This window comes from Eriocheir sinensis, unplaced genomic scaffold, assembly GCF_024679095.1.
Source record: "Eriocheir sinensis breed Jianghai 21 unplaced genomic scaffold, ASM2467909v1 Scaffold1270, whole genome shotgun sequence".
NCBI lineage: Eukaryota > Metazoa > Arthropoda > Malacostraca > Decapoda > Varunidae > Eriocheir > Eriocheir sinensis.
Window position 1 is genome coordinate 48597 of NW_026110596.1, and position 20749 is coordinate 69345.

The following is a 20749-nucleotide window of genomic DNA, read 5'->3' on the forward strand; positions in this document are numbered from 1 at the left end:
GAGAGAGAGAGAGAGAGAGAGAGAGAGAGAGAGAGAGAGAGAGAGAGAGAGAGAGAGAGAGAGAGAGAGAGAGATAGAGAGAGAGAGAGAGAGAGAGAGAGAGAGAGAGAGAGAGAGAGAGAGAGAGGAGGAGGGAGGGAGGGATGGAGAGGTAGAAAGGAAAAGAAAAGAAAAATGAGAGAGAAATGGAGAGGAAAAGAAGGGGAAAAGGAAAGAAAGAGAAGAATGGAGGGAGGGAGAAAGAAAAGGGAGGGGGGAAAAGGAGGGAGAAAGGAAAGGAAAAAAAGAGAGAAAGAGAAAAAGAAAATGAAGGGAGAAAGAGGAGCAGGATGAGAGAGAAAGAGAGAGGAGGAGGGAGGGAGGGGAGGGAGGAAAAAAAAAAGAAAAAAAAAGAGAGGAAAAAGAGATGAGAAAAAAAGAGAGAAAAGAGGAAAAAGAAGGAAAAAGAGAGAGAGAGGGAGGGAGGGAGGGGAAAGGGAAAAGGAAAAAGGGAAAAAATGGAGAGGAAAGGAGGAGAAAGAAAAGGAAGAAAAAATGAAGGGAAAGAAAAGAGGAGAGAAGGGAGGGGAGGAGGGAAAAAGGAAAAAAAGGAAAAAGGAAAAGGAAAAGGAAAATAAAGAGAGAGGAGAAAGAAGAAGGAAAAAGAAAGAGAGCAGAGGAGGGGAGGGAGGGGGAAAGGGAAAGAAAAGAATGGAAAGAAAAAAATGAGAGAGAAAAAAGAGAAAGAACAAGGAAAGAAAAGGAAAGAAAGAGAGAGTAGGAGGGAGGGAGGGAGGGTAGAAAGGAAAAAAGAAAAGGAAAAGAATGGAGAGGAAAAAGAAAATGAGAGAGAAAAGGGAGAAAGAATGAAGGGAAAGGAAAGAAAGAGAAGGAAAGAGAAAGAAAAAAGAAAGGAAGGAGACAAAATAAAAACATCATTCCTTTCCACTAACAGAGAAAGAAAAGGAAAATGAAAAGAATGGAGAGAAGAGACACAACTTTGATAACCCTGGAGCTGGAAGGGAAACAAAAAGAAGAAAGGAGAAACAGGAGGAGAAAGAGGAAAGATCAAGCTATTTTTTGCCATAGGAAGAAAGAAAAGAGGAAGGAAGGAAAGTGAAGAAACAACCTTGAAAGAGACAGAACACATACCAGTCAGGCAGGCTTGGGGTACCTCAGGGGTCATCTGGGTCAAGGGGAAGGTCACCAATCTCTCCCTGGGGCTTGTGGCTCCAGGAAAACACCTCCAGGACTTCAAGCTCAGCCTGTAGGATTTGAAGGATGCATACAGAGATGGTTTGTTCCTCGGGTTGACTGACTGAATGGTATCTAACAATTCAAAGCTATGTGCCAACCTTAACTGACTGGCTGACTGACTTCTTAAACGATTCCCAACTTGCTTCTACCCATTCACAAGCCTCGTCAGCCATTGCAAGTCCCTGAAATTAGCAAACCTGATGTTACCTTAAAGTCTGGAAGCTAACAGTGACCTCTAACACCTAACGTCTGCTCCCCGAGGCTTATTTAATATTATAGCGACTCACAAGACTAACTATTGCTTGTACCAATCCCCAAGCCTTGGCAGCCACTAACACTCCCTGAAATTATCAATTGGAGAGGCTCTGTAGACACAAGCCCAAAGGCTGACTCCAAAACACCATCTTACGCATATTTCTGCAGCAAACAAAGCCGACAAAAATTAGAAAAATGCAGAAACAATTAACATATTAAACCAGGAAAAGCAAAGACCCAGGCAGTGAGTGTCGTGAAGAGTAGGAGGAGGAGTGGAGACAGGAGACGGATGGAGTAACTAAGTGACGGCTGTACTATTCCCCTTTAACCTGGCAGCAGCGGGGATCATGTTTCTTAATGGTCCCTCTAAGCGAGAAAAATGAGAAAAAAATAATCACTCACACAAACCATTTCATAATATATATCAAAGCATTTGTGATCAGATTGTGCATCATCTATTTTTGGGGGTTTATATCATGGCACAAATTTGGCCCTTCGCTGCTATTGGGTTACCGTGAGTGAGTCAAGACTCCTCTCCACCCGAAGGTGATCTCTCTTTTGTCCACTCTTTACTATTATGGGAGTGGTGAGTAGCAAGCTTTTTTTCCTACACTGTTTTTGTTGCCCTTGAGCCATCTCATATGCCTCCGTGGTCCAGTGGTCACCGTACCTGCTGGCCACTACTCCGTGTGCTGGTTGATAAATGGGTACCTGGGGAAACCTGGGGAAGGTAAACTGCCGTAACCCGGATGTCACACTAGCCGGGGTAATGAGCTCCCTCCCACCACAGGCTCAATGTCACGGAGATGAGCACTGAGGCCATGCGCAGTTATAGTGTATGCCCCCAACTTTACCTTGAGCCGTCTCCTTTGCTGTAGTAAAAAAAATGATTACTCTGGCAAGTCTGAAGCCACGGGACAGTCCACTCACACACCCAGAGAGCGAGGAAACACACACTCGCTAAAACTCATGTCGCAAGCGAGCCTGAAGGGGAAGTTTGAGGGTGGTCATTTCATACAACACTCACCTCACAGGCACACACCATCCTGCCTCTCCCTTCTCCCTCCCAGAAAACATATGAATATAAAAAAGTTGTTGTGTTGAGGTAAGTGTATTTGTCTTTATACAAAGGAGGATGGACGCCACACAGCAGCCCTCAGGAGGATGTCGCCTGCTGCTGTCCATGGAAGGCGTCTCAGGCACCTGAAATCACAATGCAGAGAGTGCCACCTACTGTCAGCAACAGAGGCAGTGTGCGCTGAAGACACGCTCAACACACACACTCACTAACACAACCACTTCTACCAAAGCCTTGTTGTCACCAGGCTCAAAACACTAGTACCCACCATAGAATTACTAACACAACCACCTCTACCAAAGCCTTGTCAAACTACCACCACACCCCAGAACACTTCCTGCCCATGGTGCCCCACACTGCCTGCCACCCCAGAACACTTCATGACACCTGCACACACTGCCCATGGTGCCCCACAGCCTGGCACCCCACCTCCCTACCCAGTGCCCATGTTCCACTCCCTCCGTGCCATCCTCAAAGCATTCAACCAGGCTCCACATCCACAGGCCTTCCTTATCTAGAGGACCTCAGCCCTGGCACTGCCCCTCAGCCCTAAGCCCCAACACTGCCCTCCAAGCCCCTAAGTCCTTGCCCCAACACTGCCTTCCAAGCCCTCAGCCCTAAGCCCCAACACTGCCTTCCAAGCCCTCAGCCCTCAGCCCCAACACTGCCTTCCAAGCCCCAGCCTCAGCCCTCAGCCCCAACACTGCCTCCAAGCCCTCAGCCCTAAGCCCCAACACTGCCTTCCAAGCCCTCAGTCCTCAGCCCCAACACTGCCTTCCAAGCCCTCAGTCCTCAGCCCCAACACTGCCTTCCAAGCCCTCAGACCTCAGCCCCAACACTGCCTTCCAAGCCCTCAGCCCTCAGCCCACACACTGCCTTTCCAAAAGAGAGAGAGAGAGAGAGAGAGAGAGAGAGAGAGAGAGAGAGAGAGAGAGAGAGAGAGAGAGAGAGAGAGAGAGAGAGAGAGAGAGAGAGAGAGAGAGAGAGAGAGAGAGAGAGAGAGAGAGAGAGAGAGAGAGAGAGAGAGAGAGAGAGAGAGAGAGAGAGAGAGAGAGAGAGAGAGAGAGAGAGAGAGAGAGAGAGAGAGAGAGAGAGAGAGAGAGAGAGAGAGAGAGAGAGAGAGAGAGAGAGAGAGAGAGAGATAGAGAGAGAGAGAGAGAGAGAGAGAGAGAGAGAGAGCTGTACCTAGAGAGAGATGGCTAATGAAAACAACACACATCACCCTTGACCTCGAATATATTATAAACTTGAGGTTAATGAGAGATATGAGGAGGTGGAGAGAGAGATGAGGGGACAGAGGTGTAGAGTAGATGAGGAGAGAGGTGTAGAGCATGAGTAGTAGAGGTAGAGAGTAGTAGAGAGAGAGGAGAGAGGTGGAGAGAGTAGAGGAGAGAGGTGGAGAGAGAGATGAGGAGAGAGAGAGATGAGGAGAGAGGTGGAGAGAGAGATGAGGAGAGAGGTGGAGAGAGAGATGAGGAGAGAGGGTGAGAGAGAGATGAGGAGAGAGGTGGAGAGAGAGATGAGGAGAGAGGTGGAGAGAGAGATGAGGAGAGAGGTGGAGAGAGAGAGATGAGGAGAGAGGTGGAGAGAGAGATGAGGAGAGAGGTGGAGAGAGAGAAGAGGAGAGAGGTGGAGAGAGAGATGTTGATAGTGGGAGAGAGAGAGAGATGAGGAGAGAGGTGGAGAGAGAGATGAGGAGAGAGGGGAGAGAGATGAGAGAGAGGTGGGAGAGAGAGATGAGGAGAGAGGTGAGAGAGAGGGATGAGGAGAGAGGTGGAGAGAGAGGAGGAGAGAGGTGTGGAGAGAGATTAGGAGAGAGTTGGAGAGAGAGAGAGAGAGATGAGGAGAGAGGTGGAGAGGGAGAGAGATGAGGAGGAGAGAGAGAGAGAGATGAGGAGAGATGTGGAGAGAGAGATGAGGAGAGAGGTGGAGAGAGATGAGGAGAGGTGAGAGAGATGAGGAGAGAGGGAAGAGAGAGAGAGAGATGAGGAGAGAGGTGGAGAGAGAGAGGAGAGAGGGAGAGAGAGATGAGGAGAGAGGTGGGAGAGAGAGAGGAGAGAGAGGAGAGAGAGGTGGAGAGAGATGAGGAGAGAGGTGGAGAGAGAGAGAGGGAGAGAGGGAGAGAGAGATGAGGAGAGAGGTGGAGAGAGAGATGAGGAGAGAGGTGGAGAGAGATGAGGAGAGAGGTGGAGAGAGAGATGAGGAGAGAGGTGGAGAGAGAGATTAGGAGAGAGGGAGAGAGAGAGAGGAGAGAGAGATGAGGAGAGAGGTGAGAGAGAGAGAGAGAGAGGAGGAGAGAGAGAGATGAGGAGAGAGGTGGAGAGAGAGATGAGGAGAGAGGTGGAGAGAGAGATGAGGAGAGAGTTGGAGAGAGAAATGAGGAGAGAGGTCGCGAGAGAGATGAGGAGAGAGGAGAGAGAGATGAGGAGAGAGAGAGAGAGAGAGGGAGAGAGAGGAGAGAGAGGTGGAGAGAGAGATGAGGAGAGAGAGAGAGAGATGAGGAGAGAGGGAGAGAGAGATGAGGAGAGGTGGAGAGAGATGAGGAGAGAGGGGGAGAGAGAGATGAGGAGAGGTGGAGAGAGAGATGAGGAGAGAGGTGGAGAGAGAGATGAGAGAGAGAGAGAGAGATGAGGAGAGAGGTGGAGAGAGAGATGAGGAGAGAGGAGAGAGAGATGAGGAGAGAGGTGGAGAGAGAGAGGGCGAGAGAGAGTTGAGGAGAGAGGTGGAGAGAGAGATGAGGAGAGAGGTGGAGAGAGAGAGAGATGAGGAGAGAAGTGGAGAGAGAGAGATGAGGAGAGAGGTGAGAGAGAGATGAGGAGAGGGGGAGAGAGATGAGGAGAGAGGGTGAGAGAGAGATGAGGAGAGAGAGGGAGAGAGAGATGAGGAGAGAGGGGAAGAGAGAGGTGGAGAGAGAGAGAGATGAGGAGAGAGGTGGAGAGAGAGAGAGAGATGAGGAGAGAGGTGGAGAGAGAGATGAGGAGAGAGGTGGAGAGAGATGAGGAGAGAGAGAGATGAGGAGAGAGAGAGATGAGGAGAGAGGTGGAGAGAGATGAGGAGAGAGGTGGAGAGAGAGATGAGGAGAGAGGTGGAAGAGAAGAGAGAGAGATGAGGAGAGAGGGGGAGAGAGAGATGAGGAGAGAGGTGGAGAGAGAGATGAGGAGAGAGAGATGAGAGAGAGAGGAGGGAGAGAGAGATGAGGAGAGGTGGAGAGAGAGAGATGAGGAGAGAGGTGGAGAGAGAGATGAGGAGAGAGGTGGAGAGAGAGATGAGAGAGGGAGAGAGATGAGGAGAGAGGGAGAGAGAGAGGAGAGAGAGGTGAGGAGAGAGAGAGAGATGAGGAGAGAGGTGGAGAGAGAGAGATGAGGAGAGAGGTGGAGAGAGAGATGAGGAGAGAGCGAGAGAGGGGAGAGAGATGAGGAGAGAGGTGGAGAGAGAGATGAGGAGAGAGGTGGAGAGAGAGATGAGGAGAGAGGTGGAGAGAGAGATGAGGAGAGAGGTGGAGAGAGATGAGGAGAGAGGTGGAGAGAGAGATGAGGAGAGAGGTGAGAGAGAGAGATGAGGAGAGAGGTGGAGAGAGATAAGAGGAGAGGGAGAGAGAGAGTTGTGGAGAGAGGTTGAGAGAGAGAGATGTTGAGAGAGGTGGAGAGAGAGATGTGGAGAGGTGGAGAGAGAGATGAGGAGAGAGGTGGAGAGAGAGATGAGGAGAGGTGGGAGAGAGAGATGAGGAGAGAGAGAGAGAGATGAGGAGAGAGGTGGAGAGAGAGATGAGGAGAGAGAAGAGAGAGAGATGAGGAGAGAGGTGGAGAGAGAGATGAGGAGAGAGGTGGAGAGAGAGATGAGGAGAGAGGTGGAGAGAGAGATGAGGAGAGAGGTGGAGAGAGAGATGAGGAGAGAGGTGGAGAGAGAGATGACGAGAGAGGGGAGAGAGAGATGAGGAGAGAGGTGGAGAGAGATGAGGAGAGAGGTGGTGAGAGAGAGATGAGGATACAGGTGGAGAGAGAGATGAGGAGAGAGGTGGAGAGAGAGATGAGGAGAGAGATGAGGAGAGAGAGAGATGAGGAGAGAGGTGGAGAGAGAGATGAGGAGAGAGGTGGAGAGAGAGAGAGAGAGAGAGAGATGAGGAGAGAGGTGGAGAGAGAGATGAGGAGAGAGGTGGAGAGAGAGATGAGGAGAGAGGTGGAGAGAGAGATGAGGAGAGAGGTGGAGAGAGAGAGATGAGGAGAGAGGTGGAAGAGAAGAGAGAGATGAGGAGAGAGTAGGAGAGAGAAATGAGGAAAGAGGTGGAGAGAGAGATGAGGAGAGAGGTGGAGAGAGAGATGAGGAGAGAGGTGGAGAGAGATGAGGAGAGAGGTGGAGAGAGAGAGAGAGATGAGGAGAGAGGTGGAGAGAGAGATGAGGAGAGAGGTGGAGAGAGAGGTGGAGAGAGAGATGAGAGGTGGAGAGAGAGATGAGGAGAGAGGTGGAGAGAGAGATGAGGAGAGAGGAGGAGAGAGAGATGAGGAGAGAGGTGGAGAGAGAGATGAGGAGAGAGGTGGAGAGAGAGATGAGGAGAGAGGTGGAGAGAGAGATGAGGAGAGAGGTGGAGAGAGAGATGAGGAGAGAGGTGGAGAGAGAGATGAGGAGAGAGGTGGAGAGAGAGATGAGGAGAGAGGTGGAGAGAGAGAGGAGAGAGGGGGAGAGAGAGAGGCTGAGAGAGGTGGAAGCTAAGAGAGATAGATGAGGAGAGAGGTGGGTGAGAGAGATGAGGAGAGAGGTGGAGAGAGAGATGAGGAGAGAGGTGGAGAGAGAGATGAGGAGAGAGGTGGAGAGAGATGAGGAGAGAGGTGTGGAGAGAGAGAAGAGGAGAGAGATGGAGAGAGATGAGGAGAGAGGGAGAGAGATATGAGTAGAGAGGTGGAGAGAGAGATGAGGAGAGAGGTGGAGAGAGAGATGAGGAGAGAGGTGGAGAGAGAGGTGGAGAGAGATGAGGAGAGAGGTGGAAGAGAGAGATGAGGAGAGCGGTCTAGAGAGAGATACGCTGAGAGAGGGTGAGAGAGAGATGAGGAGAGAGGTGGAGAGAGAGATGAGGAGAGAGGTGGAGAGAGAGATGAGGAGAGAGGTGGAGAGAGATGAGGAGAGAGTTGGAGAGAGAGATGAGGAGAGAGGTGGAAGAGAAGAGAGAGAGGTGGAGAGAGAGATGAGGAGAGAGGTGGAGAGAGAGAGATGAGGAGAGAGGTGGAGAGAGAGATGAGGAGAGAGGTGGAGAGAGAGATGAGGAGAGAGGTGGAGAGAGGTGGAGAGAGAGATGAGGAGAAAGGTGGAGAGAGAGATGAGGAGAGAGGTGGAGAGAGAGATGAGGAGAGAGGAGGAGAGAGGTGGAGAGAGAGATGAGGAGAGAGGTGGAGAGAGAGATGAGGAGAGAGGTGGAGAGAGAGAGAGGGAGAGAGAGAGAGAGATGAGGAGAGAGGAGAGAGATGAGGAGAGAGGTGGAAGAGAGAGAGAGAGATGAGGAGAGAGGTGGAGAGAGAGATGAGGAGAGAGGTGGAGAGAGAGATGAGGAGAGAGGTGGAGAGAGAGATGAGGAGAGGGGGGGAGAGAGTGGGGGAGAGAGGGGGAGAGAGAGAGGAGGAGAGTGGTGGAGAGAGAGAGAGAGCGAGAGAGAGATCGAGAGAGAGAGAGAGAGGGGAGAGAGAGATGAGAGAGAGGGAGAGGGAGAGAGATGAGGAGAGAGGTGGGAGAGAGAGATGAGGAGAGAGGTGGAGAGAGAGATGAGGAGAGAGGTGGAGAAGAGAGAGAGATGAGGAGAGAGGTGGAGAGAGAGATGAGGAGAGAGGTGGAGAGAGAGATGAGGAGAGGTAAAAGAGAAGAGAGAGATGAGGAGAGAGGTGGAGAGAGAGATGAGGAGAGAGGTGGAGAGAGAGATGAGGAGAGAGGTGAAGAGAGAGAGAGATCTGGAGAGGTGGAGAGAGAGATGAGGAGAGAGGTGGAAGAGAAGAGAGAGAGATGAGGAGAGAGGTGGAGAGAGAGAGAGAGAGAGAGAGAGAGAGATGAGGAGAGAGGTGGAGAGGGAGAGAGATGAGGAGGTGGAGAGAGAGATGAGGAGAGAGGTGGAGAGAGAGATGAGGAGAGAGGTGGAGAGAGAGATGAGGAGAGAGATGAGGAGAGAGGTGGAGAGAGAGAGAGAGAGAGAGGGCGAGAGAGAGATGAGGAGAGAGGTGGAGAGAGAGATGAGGAGAGAGTTGGTAGAGAAGAGAGAGATGAGGAGAGAGGTGGAGAGAGAGAGGAGGAGAGCGGTGGAGAGAGAGAGATGAGGAGAGGTGGAGAGAGAGATGAGGAGAGAGGTGGAGAGAGATGAGGAGAGAGAGGAGAGAGAGAGAGAGATGAGGAGAGAGGTGGAGAGAGAGAGAGAGGTGAGAGAGAGGGGAGAGAGAGAGAGAGATGAGGAGAGAGGTGGAGAGAGAGATGAGGAGAGAGGTGGAGAGAGAGATGAGGAGAGAGGTGGAAGAGAGAGATGAGGAGAGAGGTGGAGAGAGAGAGATGAGGAGAGAGAGGTGGAGAGAGAGAGAGATGAGGCGAGAGGTGGAGAGAGAGATGAGGAGAGAGGTGAAGAGAGAGAGGTGGAGAGAGAGATGGAGAGAGAGAGATGAGGGAGAGAGGTGGGAGAGAGATGAGGGGAGAGAGGTGGAAGAGAGAGAGAGAGGAGAGAGGTGGAGAGAGAGATGAGGAGAGAGGAGAGAGGGAGAGAGAGAGAGAGAGGGGAGAGAGAGATGAGGAGAGAGGTGGAGAGAGAGACGAGGAGAGAGGTGGAGAGAGAGATGAGGAGAGAGGTGGAGAGAGAGATGAGGAGAGAGGTGGATGAGAAGAGAGAGACTATGAGAGAGGTGGAGAGAGAGATGAGAGAGAGAGATGAGGAGAGAGGTGGAGAGAGAGATGAGGAGAGAGGTGGAGAGAGAGATGAGGAGAGAGGTGGAGAGAGAGATGAGGAGAGAGGTGGAGAGAGAGATGAGGAGAGAGCATGGAAGGATTTGAGAAATACAATAACAGTACCAACCCTCACATATGAAACGTGGGCCTGGAATGAAAGTCAGAGGTCTAGAGTGCAGGCAGTGGAAATGAGTTATTTGAGGAGTGTGGTGTGAGTAGAATGGATGGAGTGAGTAATGAAAGTGTGTTTTGGAATGTGTCAACACAGGGGTGAAGGGCAGAAGTGAAGCGACAGACTTTAAAGTGGTTTGGCCACATGGAGCGAATGAAGGAGAGTAGGATGACCAGAAGGGTGTATGTGAGTGAGATAGAGGGAGGGAATGTTGGGCCTCCAGTGAAATGGAGGGATAGGGTGCAAGAGTACGTTAGGGAGAGGGGGGAAAGATCCTTGAGCAGGCAAGGAGGGAGTGTCTGGATAGAGAAGGTTGGAAGCTCTTCTGCCGTGGCCATCCCCTGGTGGGAGCTCCTAGGAGCAAGCATCCATGACATGAATGAATGAGAAATACATGCGTGAAGGAAAGACAGGTGGGAAAGGACAGATAGATAGATAAACTGATAAATAGATAAATACAGAAATACATGTTTGAAGGGGGGAAAAGGCTGATAGATAATATAATACATGCTTGAATGTATACATGTGGGAAAGAGAAGGGGAGAGGCAGATAGATAGATAAACTGATAAATACATGTGTGAGAGGGAGGATAGGTCAATAGATAAATGATAGATTAATAGATAGACAGTGCATATGTTAATAGATAAAATAAATAAATAAATATTGAGAGAGATCAATGAATTTATATTCTAAGCAAGAACTACCATTACTACTACTACTACTACTACTACTATTGCACTCACCCTTAGGCCTAGTGTTGTCAAGGCTCCGAGTCGAGGGGCGGGGGCAGCTCTCCCCTCCCCTGCGGCACCCCCGAGGCCCCCTGTGCCACCCCCGCTGTCCCCTGTGGCACTATTTGTATGACAGTATCTTGGGGTCCTCTTTCATTGGTGGAAAGTTTGGTGGTGAAGTTGGTGAATTTTTCCTCCTCCTCCTCCTCCTCCTCCTCCTTTTTCCTTCTTCTCTCCTCTCTCCATCTATTTGTTCCTGTGTTTCTCTCTCCTCCTCCTCCTCCGCCTCTTTCTTCCTTTTCCTCCAGTTTGATCACTGACTAGCTTTTTTCCTCCTCCTTCCTTCTTTTTCCTCCTCCTCCTCCTCGGTTTTGGGCTCGTCACTTGGCACTCTGACATCACCCTGGAGTGCCGAATCACCCTCCGTCTGAGGTGCCACACTAACACTGGCACTCATGGCACTGCACTCGTCAACAGTGGCACAGTGTCGGAAACACAACCAGTCTCACTAGTCGGCACTTCCTCCGTGCTAATAACTGTCACATTATGGGTGGTGGTGGTGGTGGGTTGAGTAGGGTGCCGCTGTAGACTCCCAAAGCTGCTCCTCCTTGCTCCAAGACACCTGCCCGGCGGTTACCTGAGAATAAATAAATAGATAAATAAATCTGTCTCTCTCCCCATGCGGCGACTATGCCTGATGAACGAGCCTCCCATAACCCACTTAGCCAGGGGGGCACCTCTTTGGCCGACTCGGCAAGGAGTGGCTCTCCCGTCACGCTGGTCGCGGGTTCAGTCCCAGGCAGCCGGGGAATACCCTCCTTGTTGTGATTGATTTTCGTGTTTGGATACACGCAGAGGACGTGTGGGACCGAGAGAGTAATAGAAAAAAAGAGAATAGAAAATCTCATCATTAAATATATATATACATAATTAAAATATTGAGAGAAATAAATATCAATTGACAGACAATAATATAAAAGAGCATTTGACTTACATTTAGCATAGATAAATATATACAAATTATCTATCTATCTATGGACACACACACACACACACACACACACACACCTGAGTATGGAGGTGTGCCAATCAAGATTCCTGCTTCATCATTTCCACCTCAATCTCTGCCACACTATGCAGCTGTTCCACACCTGCTTCCACTGCTGCCGCTACCCAATGGGCGGCATGTACCTATGGGGGGCGGAAGGAAAGGTGTATAGGGGTGTTGTTGCAAAGGTGTGTTCTGTGAGGTTGCAAAAGTTTAGTCCAATAATCACAAGCCTTATCCAACCTTTCCTTAAAATGTTTCTTGCACAAACCACCTCCTCCTCCAGTCTATTCCAGGCTTCTGTGTGGGTGTGTCCCTTCCCCCAAAAGAGAGAGAGAGAGAGAGAGAGAGAGAGAGAGAGAGAGAGAGAGAGAGAGAGAGAGAGAGAGAGAGAGAGAGAGAGAGAGAGAGAGAGAGAGAGAGAGAGAGAGAGAGAGAGAGAGAGAGAGAGAGAGAGAGAGAGAGAGAGAGAGAGAGAGAGAGAGAGAGAGAGAGAGAGAGAGAGAGAGAGAGAGAATATAAGTTACAGCTTGTTCATGCCCACCTCCCTCTCCCCTCTATGTCAATCCCTCCCATCCATGTGTCTGTGTGTGTGTGTGTGTGTGTGTGTGTGTGTGTGAGAGAGAGAGAGAGAGAGAGAGAGAGAGAGAAATAGGCTGCCTCTCTCTCTCTCTCTTCTTGTCAATGAGGTGTCAAATCCCCCCCCCCATCTCTCTCTCTCTCTCTCTCTCTCTCACACACACACACACACACACACATATAGATAGAGGAGAAGAGAGAGAGGAGACCTGATAGCGGTGTACAGGGTGGCGAGCGGGGTGGACAGAGAGGACCTGTGTGTGTGTGTGTGTGTGTGTGTGTGTGTGGAGCGAGAGAGAAACGAGAGGACATGGAAAGAAGTTTAGGGCGACCACGTGTAGGTGAGATGTGAAAAAGTTTAGCTTCCCAAACAGAAGCTGTGGAACGGACTGGAGGAGGAGGTGGTTTGTGCAAGAAACATTCAGGATATTAAGGAAAAGTTGGATAAGAGAGGATATGGAGACCGGACAGCATGAGCGTAGATCTTCTCCCGTATGTCACAACTAGGTAAATACAATTAGGTAAATACACACACACACAATTGACCATATGAATCAATCAGTCCCTACTGTTGGGCTGCTGAGGCGGACTCTAGACTCCTTCCACACTGAATTTGCAAAATTGTTCAAGGATCTCAACAACTTCCTGTCAGCTAGGAGTGGTAGGGATGAGAGCCCGTTTCGGACTCCCCAGCGGCGAGGAGCCGTTGATTTCATTGGCTCGCTTGCACCTCCTTTCTGGTACGGCCAGTCAGGCCCAGATAGACGTCATACACGGGAAAATCTCCCATCTCTACACTCTATTGGCGGAAGAGAGACGTCAGCTTAACCTCCATCAGGAAGTCCTCAACGCCACAGTTCGGGGTCATGTTCACTCTGCCATCTCCCGTCTAGAGTCAGCCTCGGCTCTGGCTCCGGCCATCGTCCGTCAGTTCTCACTGCAAACCTTGCAAATCGAGGGGGAAATGCGTATTTTGGAGACTATCCTTCTCATTCACTTAGTAAGCTGAGATGCAACTCTTTTTTCAGTTACTTTAGAAAGAATGGGATGGGACGCTATAGGTTCGTTTTCATTGCCAGACTTAAAAATAGGTATTACAATGGAGTGCTTCCACGGTGTGGGGAAAACTCCACTTACAATTGAGGTGTTTATGATGCAAGTAATGTGTGCATTGAAGGGCGTCTTTTAAAAATTTAAAAGGGATACCGTCTGATCCGTAAGAGCCACTATTATTCATGTGTCTGATAGCTGAAGTTACTGTTTCCCAGCTTGTGGGTTCAGGCCCAAACATGTGAATTACTACTATGTGAATTAATGCCAGGTCTTAAATTTGTGTGTAATGGTTGTAGTATTAAGTCTGCATCACTTAAGTTCTGTTGAGATTTTTCAAATGTACATTTACCCACTTGAGCAAAAACAGTATCAAAATGACACGCTGTCACTTCATTGTAGTCTTTGATGTGTTCTTGCTGCCAGGAATCACTTCTCTAATAATCTTCACACATGAGCGCTGTGTGTGTGTGTGTGTGTGTGTTTGTGTGTGTGTGTGTGTGTGTGTGTGTGTGTGTGTGTTCTCAGGCCCAGATAATGTAATAATGCAGTAATAATAATAACAATAATAACAATAATAATAATAATAACAATAACAATAATAACACTCACCTCTATCTGGTCAATGCACTCCCTGACAATGGTGGGCAGCTGGATGCCATCGTGTGCCGGGCAGCGCTGGACGGCCAGGCACAGTGGCACTCCAAACACTGGCACTGCCTCTGGGGGGGGTGATTAGATAAGAGATAAATAAATCAACCGGTTGATGTGAAATTAATGGTCTGCTCACAGAAATGGCACAAACTGAAAATGCCTTAATAATCTCTCTCACAGAAACACACTTAACAGAGGAGATTAGAAACACAGAAATAAAAATACCACACTTTGTACCACACAGGACGGACCGCCCAATTCAACGGACAAAAGGCGGGGTCATCACTTAGCCATTTTGCAGCTAGAACAAAAGTACTTTTCCAGGAATCAAATATGTACACAGAATCACTGGTACTATGCATTCAAGACATTGACTGGGTATATATACAGACCACCAGCATGCCCAACAGAGAAATTTATGACGCAACTAACAAAGATAAAAGATATCATTGGCTCGCTACCACTGCCCATGCCCACCCTTATACTTACTGGAGACTTAAACTTTCCGCTAATAGACTGGAATTTGGAGTGTGTGTATGGAGGAGCGGAAGACATGAGGACCCAGGCAAAAGCTGTCATGCACTTTGCCGAGGAATACTGCCTCAATCAAATCATCGACACTCCTACAAGAGGTAAGAACATACTAGACATCGTTATGATAAATAATGATGATATTATATTAGGGTGAATAAAACTAATCTCTCTGACCATAACATCATCACCGTGACTACCAACCTACCTACAAATACACATCTTAGACTGTCCAGTGAAGTGGAGCAGGCTCCTAATTGCCATTATAGAAGAAAAACTTAAAAGATCAGTTGAATCAGAGAATGACCGGAAAGAAATACAAGCCGCGTCATGCATCAAAACCAACCCCAAATACTTTTACAAATATGCTGCTAACAAATCCGTAGTGAGAGCGAGTGTTGGCCCACTGACTGACGTACACGGCCAACCCATAAACAAAGCCCAGGATGTCGCTGAAGCACTACTGATTCAGTACAAAAGCGTCTTCAGCAAACCCATGGAAGACAAAATTGTCAACCTACCTATGGACTTTTTCAACCAAGGAACTGATCAAATATCACACCTGACGGACATAAGCTTAAACAACGACGACACACAGCAAGCAATTAAAGGGGTGGCCACTAATTCGGCAGCTGGCCCCGATCAATTCCCTGCAGTACTTCTTAAAAAATGTGCTGAAGAGCTGAGTGTTAAATTTTTATAGAAACTCTCTAGATTCTGGCATAATACCAGAAAAGCTAAAAAGTGCATTCATTACACCAATATACAAGGGAGGGTCAAGAGCAGAGGCAAAAAACTATCGACCAGTTGCCTTAACCTCCCATATTATTTAAGTTCTAGAGAGAATTATGGTTAAAAACATGTCTGCATATCTAGAAAGCAATAACAGAATGAACCCGGACCAACATGGCTTTCGTACTGGGCGCTTGTGCCTCTCACAACTTTTGGCCCACTATGACTCAATCATAGGTAAGCTTGAACATATAGTGCAGGACCCACTTGGAAAAAAGTGGCATATTTAGGGAGTTCGTTTGCGCAACAATTCGTATACCTGAAACCTATTTTTTTACCTAGAGGGGACCCATGGGCATAGGAAACAGCCGGTTGTCACCCTGTGGAGGTGTGCATAACTATACTACGGCTGATTTTGTTGTCTTGGCCAGGCGGTCGATTCGCGATATTTCTCGATTCATATTTTCTACTCTAGAGAGACAATTATTTGATGTAGATAACTATATTTGGTACCAAATTGACCAGAATTACATGCTGCATGCTACTATATATCAAAAATGACATTTACGGGCACTTTTTACGAACCAGGAAGAAAAAACTCAAAATTTTCACCCAAAAATCATTTTAGTTTCAGATTTCCGAAGACACATTTTCCCTCAGATCTCACCCAGTATCTTCTCTATGTGGTAGAAACATGCACTAAAATCATCCCCAGTTATTGCGCTTTAAAATAATACCAAACAAGTGTATCTCAACTCAATACAATGTGCACTAGCATGCAAATATGTAACATTACCCCCTAATTTTTAGACGATGACATGATATTTCTCGTATTGTAATATTTCTCCTAGCGGGAGTAATATCGGGTCCAGGTAGCTATATTTTGGTACCAAACGGACCAGAATCACCTTAATAATGAGAAAACTCATTACTGTTGCAAAACAAGTCTAATTTTTTTTTTTTACCCCAAAAATACTTGAATTTCAGATTTGGCGAGACAGAGAGTGCCAATATTGTTCCGCTCTGATCGCAAACATAGAGTACCTTCATACTGAAATGATGAACATGAATACTATGTAGCTGATGTGTTTCAAAAATAATTATTAATATTAATAAGGGAACACAAAGATGAAACATAACAATGTAAACTTATCATTGCTATCTGATTCCAACATTGACGGAAATGTGCTAAATATAAAGATTCGCGTGTTAGTTTTTTTTATATCTGAAATATACAAAGCGCAGACAAATCCAGGTGGTAATTATATGTTTAGATGATAATCTAAATGCCTCTCTCGAAAATTTTCAAGGATATATCCTAATATGTTTTTTTTTTTTTGTCTGTTTCAGTGTGTGGTGTGAATCCCATAAACCTCTTCTCTGCTTCATCTCCTGTGCTTGTGGGCTTTGAACATTTACACCTGCTCTAAAATCTGCACTGTAGTCCTGTCTCCTACACCTAACAATGTCATCTGTGAAAGATGAAGAAGGGACACTAGAGCCCATAGTTGAAGTTCCTGCTAAGCGACTAAAAACACAGACAAACTGGTCCAAATGTCTCTTCTGCCAGAGCTCGACTGCAGAAGGCCTATCAAAAGCTACTTCCTTGGGTGTTGAGAAGGTATTTTCGTCCTTCCAAGAAAGGTCTCATTATGAAACAAGTGACATGATGATAAGACTCAAACAAGATCTGATCTCTAAAACAAATTTGGAGGAAAAACACCCAACGTGGCACAAGGGATGCTACGCATCATTTACCAGCCGACTCAACATCGAAAAACTCCAAAAGCGACATGAACGTTCAGTTTGTAAACCGGATTGCGATGAGGGAGAAACAATCTCACTCTCGAAAACTATGACACGTGCTTTTGTTCCAAAAGTGGAATGGACACAGTGCATTTACTGTCAGAGCCGTAAACGGGACAAACTACATCAAGTCCAATCCGATGATGTTGCAGCTGTGATTCGGAAACACGCATCTTGTGATGAAACATTGAAATGTCGGATTGTTTGTCATCAAAATTTACAACTCGGCATCCAAGGCAACTTCTGTCAATGACCTCCGGGTGGAAATGTTCCATCGAACAAACGACCCTGAAAAGCTTCCACCAACTAAAGACTCGCTGTCTCTCCATATTATGCATAGTAACTACCAAGCATTGATTTGGTACAAGGCAGATGAACCAAAACCAGATATCCCACAACCTGAAGACTGTGGTTGGAAAGTTGACAGCACTGGATTATCTCTGCGCCCACAGCTCATGACACTTCCACCGGTTCCAACAGCCTGCATAGAACTTGTGACTTGCGGTTGCAAAACCACATGCTCCAGCCAACGATGTTCCTGTCGCAAACACAATATATCTTGCAGTGCAGCATGTTCCTGTCAAGAGAGTTGCTTGAACACTACTCAACCAGCGGAAGACAGTGGATCAGATGATGAGGACTAAATGTTCTTTAACATACGTGAATACAATTCATCCTGTATTTTGTTTTGCAAACTGAAATCTCGTACAAATGCAATACCTGTGGGAAAAAGCTAAAAAGTTTTGCGTTCGCCAAATTTTGAGTTCTCGATCATGCATGTATTCTCTTTTGCAAATTGCCGCAATTTCATACAAATGATACTTGTGGTAAAAGCTTCAGTGTTGAGTTATCCAAAAGTAGAGTTCTCGAGTTCTTATTCTGTGCATTGTGTAAAGGAAACATGTGTGACAGCTAATACATTTGAAGTTTTGTTGTATATATTGTCATGTCTAACGAAATATACTCTTGCGCATAAGATTCCATGCATTTTTTTTCTTGATACCTGTCCCGGTACATTATTTTGATGACAATATAGAAAACTTAATCTGACTCAAATGCAAATTTTCAGTTCAGTTTCGTTCACTTGCATTAATATAGTAGTTGATTTCTGCGATGCTTGGAGCATGTTACTAGTAGGTGGATATTTTTATGTATATTATGTGGATGTAAAGGACAAATATTCCTAAAGATTCGAAGCAATAAATTTCTTACCAAATCAGAAGCTCGAATGGGTTCGGTAAATATTTAACTTTTTTGCCTCAGAGCCAAAAACGTTTTCCTGATTGTCAACCGATGTATACTACAATTCGCACAATGTTATGCTGGTCAGTTTGGTACCAAATATAGCTACTTAGACCCGATATTACTCCTGCCAGGAGAAATATTACAATACGAGAAATATCATGTCATCGTCTAAAAATTAGGGGGTAATGTTACATATTTGCATGCTAGTGCACATTGTATTGAGTTGAGATACACTTGTTTGGTATTATTTTAAAGCGCAATAACTGGGGATGATTTTAGTGCATGTTTCTACCACATAGAGAAGATACTGGATGAGATCTGAGGGAAAATGTGTCTTCGGAAATCTGAAACTAAAATGATTTTTGGGTGAAAATTTTGAGTTTTTTCCTCCTGGTTCGTACAAAGTGCCCGTAAATGTCATTTTTGATATATAGTAGCATGCAGCATGTAATTCTGGTCAATTTGGTACCAAATATAGTTATCTACATCAAATAGTTGTCTCTCTAGAGTAGAAAATATGAATCGAGAAATATCGCGATTCAACTGCCTGGCTGACACAATAAAATCAGTCATAGTATGGTTGTGCACACCTCCACAGGGTGACAACCGGCTGTTTCCAATGCCCATAGGTTCCCCCTAAGTGAAAAAATAGGTTTCAGGTATACGAATTATTGCGCAAACGAAAATCCAAAAATGGGCCCCTGGGTCCTGCACTAATAATGCAGATGTCGATGTGGTCTACCTTGATTTTGCGAAAGCTTTCGACATGGTAGACCATGGCATTTTGTTACACAAGGCCAGACAAATGGCCATTACGGGAACACTCGGGATGTGGCTGCACTCATTTCTCACTGGCAGGACTCAATGTGTAGCGGCTGATGGTGCAGTTTCTCAGTCATCGGAAGTTGTCAGCGGGGTACCACAGGATAATTAGAGTGAACCGCAATTAGCGCGAGCCACCATCTTCCAAAGAAAAAAATTAATTAGCGCGAAAGCCTGTTAGCGCGAGATCAATTAGAGCGAACCGCAATTAGCGCAAGGCACCATCTACCAAGAAAAAAATTAATTAGTGCGAAAGCCTCAGTTAGCCCGGCCGCCCCTCACGGCGGGAGTCTTTTCTCACTCCCCCAATAAACGTATCTATTCATCGCTGACCTCTGACTCCACCTCTCACCCCAACAACAAGCTTTTATATTAATGATGAAAACCTTCGTAACACACACACACACACACACACACACACACACACACATACCATTTTAGCGACCTGCCCTGAAGCCAAGACTGTTAGTTCACGTGTACGGCTGGGCGCCCAAAACCTGAGGAGGAAGAAGAAAAGTTAGGCCCATGCTCTTACATATGTTGGCACACAAGTAGGCCTACACATATTTGACAAGGCTTTCACAGGAGTTGTGGGTATGTCCACGGGTTCATTTATTCTCTTTTCTCCTCCATATATTACGTTTAGCTGGCTCAAGTGGTAGTTTAGGGTTACCAGCCCTTAGTAGTACTTGGCGTATTGTCTTTTCTGACCCCAAACTATCGCCCCATAAAGATAACAATATGCATTTATAATTATTGTTAACATCGGTAATTACTGATGCTCTTTTTTGCAATATTTATGGGCCAGAAACAGAAAGATACAATGTTATGCCTACGGTAAGCTGGTAACATTGAGGGGAGTGAGGGAGAATAATAAGGCTTTGTCCTAGGGTCACCTGGGTGTTATTCTATACATATACCGTCCCTGGCACCAATGACTGGCATCACACTGATTCTGGCACCACACAAATCTATGCCACTATGAACACTGCCTGGCATCACATAGCACTGCATAACACCTGACCCCATGTCACAGGAGAGGGGTAGGCAGGTCAGGTAACAAGACAGCCTAACACTGGGTAACTAATCTGTCTTGCATCACATAACACTGTCTGTGGCACTGTTAACACTGCCTGGCACTCCAGGCCCACGGGTGATAAAAGAGGGGAAGGACACTCAGGAAGATATTGCAGACCAGTGAGTTACATGAAGACTGGCCAACATTACACCCATCTATAAGAAGGCTGATACAAATGAACCAGGTAATTACAGACCTGTGAGTATGATAGGATAGCCAAAGGGTGTGTCTACCAGCCCACCAAGGCCCATCCATCTACCATGCACGCCGGTTGAATGGTAGGGAAAAATGTTACAGCTGGTTGAATGAAAATGGGAGGATTGGAAAATTTTGAAATGCCTAACTTCGTACCACTATAACTGCTGCCACATTGGAGTTAGGAACACGAATTTTAGTAGGAATAAAGGTCAACTACCACACTAACTACCACGCAAGCTACATCCACCTACCACACATACAAGCTGAGTTATATACAAAAATGTTAAGTGTTATGACATTCAGAAAAATATAAACATAATTTTTCACTCCCCTAACTTTGACCTGCTATACCTCCTACCACACTCAAGTTAGGAACACGAATTTTGGTAGGAATAAAGGTCAACTACCACACTAACTACCACGCAAGCTACATTCACCTACCACACATACAAGCTGAGTTATATACAAAAATGTTAAGTGTTATGACATTCAGAAAAATATAAACATAATTTTTCACTCCCCTAACTTTGACCTGCTATAACTCCTACCACACTCAAGTTAGCAACACGAATTTTGGTAAGAATAAAGGTCAACTACCACACTAACTACCACTCAAGTTACATTCACCTA

At 46.7% G+C, this 20749-nt stretch overlaps 1 long non-coding RNA gene across 2 annotated transcripts; it reads right to left on the reverse strand.

Annotated features, from left to right (window-relative positions):
- Positions 1-10725: 10725 nt before the first annotated feature.
- On the reverse strand, positions 10726-20595 carry LOC126989711 (uncharacterized). 2 transcript variants are annotated; one of them, XR_007743629.1, is made up of 5 exons: positions 19277-20595; positions 14197-14330; positions 13666-13775; positions 11445-11567; positions 10726-11013 (listed from the first exon to the last, which is right to left on the reverse strand). It is a non-coding gene; the product is annotated as an uncharacterized LOC126989711 (long non-coding RNA). The 2 variants fall into 2 exon arrangements; XR_007743630.1 differs by lacking the exons at positions 10726-11013; positions 11445-11567 and adding an exon at positions 12274-12948 and having other exon boundaries at positions 19277-20583.
- Positions 20596-20749: the final 154 nt, after the last annotated feature.